Below are 8303 nucleotides of genomic sequence, written 5' to 3' on the forward strand. Positions count from 1 at the left end.
AAAAGGCTCAAAGGCACAGCCTGAGAGGGTGCGGGCTCTACACTTTGCTCCTCCGAGCGCGGTCCCTGGGCCGGCAGCATCAGCACCGGCATCCCCTGGGAGCTTGTTAGCAACACACAGTCTCAGGACGGTCCAGACCCACTGAGTCAGAGACTGTATTCCAACAAGATGCCCAGGTGACTCACGCATTTTAAAGTTTGAGAAACTCTGTGAGGGGCCCTCTCACCCGCTCTGCGTTTCTGTTCAAGGAATTATAATTAGGGTTGGTTTTATGGATCGAGAACACAGCTACAGATACTGTCAGCTGAAGCCACTTTCTTCTCCACTGGGAAAACTCCCAAACTTGACAGGAAAACTGAGGCGCCCACGGACAAACAAGCCGCTAATTTCCCCTCCCGCGGGACACAGCTGCTGGGCAGAATCTCGAGAAGGAAACAAGAGGTGTCGCTTTCTCTGTCGGCCGAGCTATCAGCCTTGCAAAGACTTCCAAGAAAGAGACACAGAGCTTAGTTCTGGTCAAAAAGTCTCCACTCATCTAAGAATGCAATCAGTAACAACACAGGGAAGTCGGTGGCCCTGGGAGATCCATCTCCCTGCGTATTTATGGGGCTCAGATCCCGGGGTGGCAGGGAGCTTTGGGGAACCGGACAGCATCTGTGCCTGCTTCCCGGAGATCCTGATTCCCTGCCCAAGAATTATGGGGTGTCCTTTGTCTCTGCTCGATAACACCCTGGAGTTACAGAGCCATTTAGAAACGAATTGGCTCATTTTTCTCCCCCCGCCTTGTACATGATGACAGGTCGCCCTGGCCTAGGAGTTATTAAAGGGACAAATAGGACACTTTGCCCATTCCGTCTGGCCTGTGTCTGGCTTCCCTGGCCTCGCTCTGTCACCAGCAGGCCCTAAGCTTAACTCCTCATCAGAGATATAACATTTGAGGGGGAAAAAAATTGAAAAATTGAGAGGTAGGTATTTTATTTTATTCCAAATAGGTTCCCCACCCCCACCCCAGGAGAGAAAACACAGCATTCTTTTCCTGAAAACTTTCCCATTTCCCCCGCCCCAAATCTGCCATACCTTGTAATCCCATGAGCACACAGTGATAATACTGGGTTTATTTTTCCCCAAATTTGCAAATCTCTTAAAATTAAACCGACCACAAGAGTAGGATTGAGACAAGGCATTTAACCTCCCTGGACCCCAGTTTCCCCATATGTGGGGTTGATAATTCCAACTGCTGAGGTCACTCACTTCAAGGAAGGTGCTTCATGCACGCAGTGCCTGGGGCGTGGGAAGTGCCCAGTAGTTATTAATTCATGTCCATCTACAAAGTGTTATTTTAAGACTATTAACTGTCATTTACTGAGCTGATGTATCTCAGGCTCTCCAGGAAGCTGGCATCACTTGTCACAGGCCTGGTGGGGTGGGGTAAGCTTTGGCCCTGCCATGTATTCTGGGATGGGACATCGGGTGAGTCATTTGCCTCCCTGAGCATCCTTGTCTGTGAAATAAGGATGCTAATAAAGATAGCACACAGGGATGGAGGGAGAGTTACATGAGAATATATTTAGAAACCCATTAGGAGCAGGGCTTGGAATGAGGTGAACCACCATCATATTTAATCTTCACAGGAACCTTGGTTGTAGCTGTCACTGTCCCCACTAGACCGATGAGGACCCTGAGACTCACCTACAATATCTGCTGAAGGTCACACAGCCAGCAAGCGGCAGAGGCAGGAATTAAACGTGAGGGTCTGATGCCACTGGGCCATGCTGATTTCTGAGTCAAACCAGCTCAGCTTCAGAGAAACCAGTAGAGCTGCCCCTGCACTTGCCCTGGAGGTGGTGGCCCCCACACTTGCAGGCACGTAACAGAACAGGGCAACCTGGACCCAGAGGCGAGTTGGATACTCACTGCTTCCATGAGAGCCTCTTCCTCCCCCTTCTCCGCTCTGCTCTGCACCAGGAGGCTGGCCTCCTTGGCTATAACAAGAGGCTCCCTGGCCCTCTGGCTCCCAGTGGGATGCAGCCAGTGGGAGGCAGCAGAGGGAGGCTGGAGGGCAGGAGGAGAGAGAGGCAGGAGCACTTATGCCCCGGCTCCCTCCGTGCTGGGCTGCCACAGACAATGGCCATCTTCCCAACCCAAAGCCCCTGCTCCTGGTGGCCTCTCCTACAGCTGCAACTCCCTCCAGCTCCTGAACAGCTCCCTCCTTTGCATCGTCAGGCCAAGGGCCAGTGGTGCCTCTAGATATTTCCAGGCCCAGGAAGTTTCACCAGCCCTTGAAGTTATCCTTGCTCCACCTCCAGCAAAGCCAGATGGAACTCCTGCAATCATCAGGTCCCCTCAGTTCACAGGGGGGGATTCTGAGACCCAGAGAGGACAAGGGCCATGCGTTAGTAGAGCTGTGACCACAACATGCCACCCCGGCAAGGACATGCTTCTCAAGGCTGTGACATCCCTTAGCCTGCTGCCTCTCCGGGGTAGGCTGTCCCTGTCTGCTCAGGCTGCTGTAACAAAAATGTCACAGACAGGGTGGCTTGTAAACAACAGAAATGTATTCCTCACTGTTCTGGGAGCTGAGAAGTCCAAGATCGAGGTGCCAGCAGATTTGGTGTCAGTGAGGGCCAAGATCCTGGCTCACAGTGATGCCTGTTTTCTCAGTGTAACCTCCCTCAGAGGAGGGCACAAGGGAGCTCCGTGGGGCCTCTGTCATAAGGGCATGAATCCCATTCATGAGGGTTCCACCCTCATGACCTAAGCACCTCCCGGAGGCCCCACCTCCTAACACCATCACACTGGGGGCTAGCATTTCAACATATGGATTTAGGGTGTGGGCACAAACACTCAGTCTACAGCAGAAGGACTGTCTATTTCCTTTGGTCCTCACTCGCTGCGGTATGTTTTCATCATCAAGTATCTGTAAGACCCCAGGGGACTCCCACATCCTCTGGGCCTTTGTTTCCTTTACTGAAATGACTGGATTCATGAAAGCAGCTCTTTAGCCCCTTTCCCGTTCACCCATTTCTGTCCCCCTCTAACCTTAAGCAACCCTAATTATAGGAATGAGATCACCAAGCCGTTGCAACTACCTCCTGTCTTGTGCTCTCCTGAGTGCACGCCATGCCTTGTCTAACCTGTTGATTCTTCTCCTAGATGAAGTAAGAATGAAGAATGAAGTAGTTGAAGAATGACTAGCTCTCTACTTGCAACAGCCCCCTCAGCAATCCTGCAGGCAGATCGGCAGATCACCCAGGCAAGATAACATCTGAAGAGACAGCCAGCCAGTCTGCATAGAAAGGAGAAAGATGCAGAACCCAACCTCCTGCCTCAGTGACTCACTGAGATCCTCCTCCCACCTTTTTTTTTTTTTTCTCTCCTTTAAAAACTGTCATGGGAGCAGAATCTTCAGAGTTGGTCTCTGGACATGAGTCTGTCTTCTCCCCAGATTGCCAGCTTTTCTGATTAAAGCACCTTTCCTTTCTACTGACACTTGCCTCTCAAATTATTGGCTTTTGAGCAGCGAGCAGCCAAGCTTGAGTTTGGTAACATTCAGACTGGCTGATGGACATAGTCCAGGATCGACTCCCCTTCTGAGAGCTGCCATTCTGTTGAAAGATTCCTACAAGCCAGAATTTCCAAAGGAGGCAAAGGAAGGAGGAAAAGATTCTGCCTTCTCTGATGAACCAGTAAAGGATCATTAAGCACTGAAAAGTAGAAAGCGAGACAAAAATGCTTAATAATTGCCAGAGATTATTTGTGAGGAATGGCAGAGAGGAAAGAAATGGGGGAAATGAACGATTTCAAGCCTGCAGAGTGGTTTTGCTCCCAGAGGACCTAAGAAAGATGCTTAAAGTCCAACTCCCTTTGAAGACAAAATGAAAGATTCTACAGCCGGGGGCTGGAAGCGGGGGCTGCCTCCACTGGAGAAGGATGTAGGTCAATGTCATTTCCTAAGGAAACTGGGTGAGGCCACGCTGAATGAGCCCAGCTCCCAGCCCCTATTTGAAAAGAGACATTTAAACAACAAAGTGGGAACAAATGTTTACCAGAAATATCATTAAATATATCATAGAAACAGATAAGAGAAAAACATTAACCCTGAGTAGAACAAGGAGCAAACAACAGGCAGTTTATAAAAGGAAAAAAATAGATACATGGTTAATAAACAAAAAAAAAAAAACCCTCACTAACATAGACATGTAACATTAAAATAACAATTAGGCAGGATTCTTTTTTTTTGCTTTTTTTTTTTATTGAGTTATAGTCATTCTACAATGTTGTGTCAAATTCCAGTGTAGAGCACAATTTTTCAGTTATACATGAAGATACATACATTCATTGTCACATTCTCTTTCACTGTGAGCCACCACAAGATCCTGTATATATTTCCCTGTGCTACACAGGACAATCTTGTTTATCTATTCTACATTTTGAAGGATTCTTTACCCATGAAATACACAAAGTTGTTTCCTGTTAAGAAATGTTCATTAGCACATGTCAAAAGTTGGGATGACTTATTTCCTGATGGGAGTAAATTTGTCCAACCTTCTTTGAAATAGTCATTAAAAGTTCATATCCCTGGGCCATATGATTCTGGCCCTAGGAATTCAACCCAAGGAAATAATTAAAGATATGAACAAGGATTCCTGTAAAGGGACAGGCATCAGAGGATTCATTATAATAGAGAAGTATTAGAAGGTACCCAGATGTTGAACAAAAGGAAATGGTTAAGTATATTTATAAAATGTACGTATCATGAACATAAAATGGTACATTCATATAATGAAATAGAAGCTTGCATGACAAGTCATGTTTTTCACAAACATTTAATGGTGGAAAGAATTGCTCACAATAAAATGTTAAGTGAAAAGACACCAAACTGAAAAAATAAATAAATTAATAAATAAAATAAAATACACCAGACTAAATATGTAATAATATCCATATGTAAAGCTATGTAATTTTGGAATACATAAGTATGGGCATAGAAAAAAACATGGAAGGAAACACATCAGCATGTTAACAGTGAGAGTTTAATCAAGAAAACAATGTTTAAGAAATAAAAGGCCTTTGGATAAGACTTGGGGTCCTATAGGAATGATTAGGCTGAAATCAGATATCCTTTTAAATTATAAGATAGAAGGCTTAAATCCCACTGTCTCTAAGACTGAATAAAAAGAAAAAATATAATTGGCCATTCATTCCACAGACACAGAGCACTTTTATATTCAACATTATACTGGGTTTTAAGGATATAGAGACAACTAAATCACAGACTTCAATCCCAAAGACCTTGTTTGTTGTCAGTTGAAGAGGGAAGTATACACTAATAATTACGGTAGAATGCAGGCGACTCAAAAGAAACTTAAGCAGAGAGTGACAGACTCCCAGCACCCAAGGAGTGCAGGGACAGTTTCTTGGAAAGGAGTGGGGAAGGATATTTAAATGCATCTTGAAAGGTCCATACAAGTTAGCCAGGTAGACACAGGGAAGTCAGAAAATTCCAGGTGGACGGAACTGCCTGTGTGTTGTAGACAATGACAGGCTCCCCAAAGATGTCCGTGTCCTAATCCCCACCTGGGAACAGGTTGCCTTATATGGCAAAAGGAACTCTGCAGGTGAGGTCAAGGTGAAGGACCTTGAGGTGGAGAGCGTAAAAGTAGATTATGCAGGTGGCGCCAATCTAATCACCTGGGTTCTTGAAATCAGAGAATCTTTCCTGGCTGTGGTCAGAGGGACATGTGACTACACAAGAATGACCAAAGAGATGCAACATTGCCAGCTCTGAAGATGGAGAAAGGGGACCAAGGAATGCGACATTGTCCAGAAGCTGGCAAAGGTAAGGAAACAGATTCTTCCCTAAAGCCTCCAGAAAGAAAAGGAACCCTGACAGCACCAAGATTTTACCTCAGGGAGACATGTTTCAGACTTCGAGCTCAGCAAGAAATGTAACATAATAAATTTATGTTGTTTCAAACCACAGAGTTTGCGTAACTCTGTTACAGCAACGATAGAAAACTAATACATTGTGCAAAGGCATGGAGATGTAAGACCAAAGTGCACATGGAAGGAACTGCAGTGAGATACTATGCAGTGGTTATCGACCACAGGCCAAACCTCAGTTCCACTCTTCTGCTTTGTGCAAGACACAGTGTCCACCCTCTGGGGCTCACAGACCAGTAGGAGACACAGTCTGGTGATAGAAAAGTGACTCCAGGAAGGCTCCAGGAAGAACAAGACCAGTGTGTCTGGGGAACTGGGTCATGGTTCCACTGAGAAGGGGACCATTGAGTTCGTTGGGTCTGGAAGAGTGAGGAGCCACTGACCTGGGAGAAGGGCTTTACAAGCTGAGGAACAACATGAGCGAAAACACTGGAAATATCTTAGCATCTTTGGGGAAAGGCAAGTTGTCCGGGGTAACCAGAGCTAAAGTATTGGGAACTCAAGCCGGGCAGGAATGACCAGCTAAGGAAGGGCCTTGAATGTTGGGTTAATTGGACTCTACCCTTTAGGGGACATGATGGGGGCATCTGATTTTTGAAAAAGAATGAGCATGTTTCTCTTCTAAATCTCTGATGTGCTCACTGGTATTTCCTGGAAGTAAGATGACTTCCAGGTCTGGGGAGGTGGAAGACAGTCAGACCATACTGAGTTGGGAGGCCAGGAGGCTGAGCCACTGAGGAGGCCAACATGGAACTGGCTGGCCCAGCCGGCAACCACTCTGCTCACATCCACCTCCAGGTCTCCAGGCAGTACTCCCTCTCCAGGGGACATTCCCAAAAAGCAGCAGGTGAGGACTGAAGCCCATTAAGCCAAGTCGGCCTCCCTCTTCTGCCCTGGCCTCCAGGCCAGCCTCAGCCCCATTGGGAGGAATTCGTTTATCTCCACACCTCCTCTGCACACACTCTAAACTCCCCTTTACTGTGCCTTTCCCATCTCTCTCAAGGGCACCACTGTATAATCCTCAAATATATATATGTTACACTTATATACACATATACACACACAGACACACACATATATATATTCATTTTCATATTCTTTTTCATTAAAGGTTATTACAAGACGTTGAGTATAGTTCCCTGTGCTATACAAAGGAAATCTGTTTTTTATGTCTTGTTTCTAAGTTAATGTTCTCATGGCCTCCTCAGCCAGTGGAGTTACTGCTGTGGTAACCTTTATGGTTACCCCTCAATTCTGCTCCTTCTTCAGTTTATACTCAAACACACACACACACACACACACACACACATGAAATCCCACTCACAGACACACTGAAGACAGACTGAAGATTGATGGGGTTCCCACTGCAGCTAGGCAAACAGCCCCAAGTGGGGCAGCAGGACACCCTCCCCCACAAGGCAAACCCACTGGCCTTGGTACCCACCTGGTCCCTGCTCCCTCCATTTCTCCGGCTCCCCTTTCTTCACCTTCCATTCTCGCTCCTGGACTCCCTTTCAGCAGGAAAATCAGTCAACAGCCCTCTCCCTTCATCCAGGGTGACCCCTCCTCTTGTCTGACATCTTGCACCTGCCAACATCCAGGCTCCCCTGAAGCAGACGGGACCTCTCCACCTACAGAGTGACACTTCCCTGTGGGACACAGAGGACAACTGGGGGTTGCTGCAGTGACCGGTCAGGCAAGGCCACTGCTTTCTCGACTGGTAGCCCCACTGAACCTCCTAGGGAGCTATCCAAAACAGCAGGTGTCCCAGCCATTCTGGATGAATTGGTGTGGGGCGGGGCCCATTCATCAGATGATTATAAAGTACAGCCCAGCATGAGAACCTCTGGCAGCACCTCCAATTCGGGATTGGGGGGCTCCACTCTGTGCTCTTGGTCCTGAAGCTCAGAGGCAAGAGGAGGATTCATCCCCAACCTCCTGTTCCACTGGTTCACCAAGATGCTTGCCCAAATAGAGACCCTCTCTAAGAGTGGGGGGCAGCATGGAACCGTTACAGGGCAGGAGGACCACCCCAAGGATGCAGCACAGGCATCCCATATTGCATCCCATACCCTGGTTAGACTAGCCTTCTGCCCCACAACTGAGATGAAAGCTGGTCCCCTAATTTCACTGCCAGCCCTGCTTCTCCTAGAGCACAGTTTGCAACAGCAGCATGCCTGACATTTGTGGTCCAATCATTCATTACCAGGGTGGGAGGGCTGTCCTGTACACTGCAGGGTGTTTAGCAGCATCCCTGCCTTCTACCACTAGATGTCCCCAGTTGCAACAACCAAAAATGCCTCCAGACATCACCCAATGTCCCCTAGGCGGGAAAATCCCCGTAGACCCCCAACTGAGAA

The 8303-nt window shown here is 47.4% G+C and overlaps 1 long non-coding RNA gene across 1 annotated transcript; it reads left to right on the top strand.

Annotated features, from left to right (window-relative positions):
* The first annotated feature begins 2662 nt into the window (after positions 1–2662).
* LOC140700498 (uncharacterized) lies at positions 2663–3487 on the top strand. Its single transcript, XR_012078901.1, has 2 exons — positions 2663–2895; positions 3154–3487. It is a non-coding gene; the product is annotated as an uncharacterized lncRNA (long non-coding RNA).
* The last annotated feature ends 4816 nt before the right edge of the window (positions 3488–8303 follow it).

This window comes from Vicugna pacos, chromosome 12 (genome assembly GCF_048564905.1).
Source record: "Vicugna pacos chromosome 12, VicPac4, whole genome shotgun sequence".
Lineage (NCBI taxonomy): Eukaryota > Metazoa > Chordata > Mammalia > Artiodactyla > Camelidae > Vicugna > Vicugna pacos.